We start from the raw sequence: 1637 nt of genomic DNA, 5'->3' as shown, positions 1-1637 counted from the left end.
TCCCTCCCTCCCTCCCTTCCTTCCTTCCTTTCTCTCACTGATACCATCAGTCCCTATTATTTAGGTGGGGGTGGATACATGAGCTGTGTTTGGCCAATGAGAAGCTCCCTGACCACAGTTATTGGTGGAGGAGTGGACACGTAACCGAAGTGGGTCAAGCAAATTCAATTCAGGCCATTTTCTATTGGAAAAGAAATGGCTGCTCTCTACTAGTAGGATATAAGATGAGGGCTGCTTCTTTATATTCCAGGTGAAAATAAAGTCATTCTGGAGGACAGTGAAACTTCAAAGAGTGAGAATGAGGGTGATTGAGAGAGGGGGAGTTCTATATCTGATGATGTTTTCTGAGTAGCTAGGCTTGGAACCAGCAAATATTCCCTGGTTTCCCTCCTTTAGATGGCATTCAGTGAATATCTGTTATCTCCAGTCAAAAAGAGTCCTAGTCCTAATATTGTGTCTATGCATTCCTTCCACTAAATCCTAGTAGGTGGGTATTTATCATGCCCCTTTTACAGATAAGGAAATGGAAACTCAGAGAAGTAAGTAACTGCCTCGACCCACACAGCTGGTGAGGGCCAAGCTCACTAATATCAAGCCTCTTTCTGGCTCCAGGCTCAGTGAGCGGCGCATCCTATGCCCTGGAAGGGTGCCATGTTTCCTCCCGCCCTCAGGTTCTAGCTCTCTGTCCTTACTGCCTCAGAGTTGGACAGGTGCCGGTCAGGGCAGCAGGTATTGGACCAGCTGCCGCCTAGGTCAGAAGCCCAGCATGCTCTCAAGGACACAGATGGGCTGGCAGCCTTGAGCATGGGCAGGGAGCCTGAGGCGGGGGTGGGCACTGCCTGCTGGAGAAAAACTCATTCAAGACTCACTGATGCTCAACCTGGGCTCTAAGCCCCCAGGGCACAGGATTGGCGCGACTCCCCTCTATGTGCCCAGTGCCCAGTGTGGAATGTCTGTTTAACTCAGCTCTTGAAAGCTCCTACGCAATTGGGGGAACCCTCCCCTCCTGTTGGTGATCATGACCATCTGCTTCAGTGCGTATGCGCATGTGTGTGTGCTGGAGGGAGAAACATGGCTAAGTCTGGAAGCTCTTCCTATACTCCCAGTACCTTTCCTGGGATTGCCCAGGAATGTGCGTGCGTGCGTGTGTGTGTGTGTGTGTGTTTTAAGATTTATTTATTTGTGCATACAGAACTGGGGTATAGGCCAGAGGCGCAGGTGTGGTGAAAGGATTCACCAGAGACAGAGTGGGGAGCAGAATAGGCAGATCAACGAAGCACACTACTGAGGGGAGCAGTGGACGGGTTAGGAGAGGTCTGCTGAGCCATGTGGGTCACCTCCAGGGCTGGGGATCGAACTCATGCAGAAGTGGCTTTTGATTCTTAGTGCTGTGCTTTAACCCGTTGCACCACCAAGGAGGGCCAGGAATGTGTTTTTGTACTGAGATAAATATCTCTATCTCAAATCCCTTGGAGTCACTAGACCTTCTACTTGAGAACCACAAGCCTTTGATTTTTACAGGACTGATAGAATAATCGGTGGCATTTTGGAAGGTAAACATAAAATATCACTGCTGATTACTAGTTTGGTGTTATTTATTGACCACCTACTATGTGCCAGGTACAACCTTGGTGCTT

This window comes from Condylura cristata, unplaced genomic scaffold (assembly GCF_000260355.1).
Source record: "Condylura cristata isolate star-nosed mole 26May11 unplaced genomic scaffold, ConCri1.0 scaffold00008, whole genome shotgun sequence".
In the NCBI taxonomy this organism is placed as follows: Eukaryota; Metazoa; Chordata; class Mammalia; order Eulipotyphla; family Talpidae; genus Condylura; species Condylura cristata.
Note: the sequence above shows the minus strand (reverse complement) of the source record.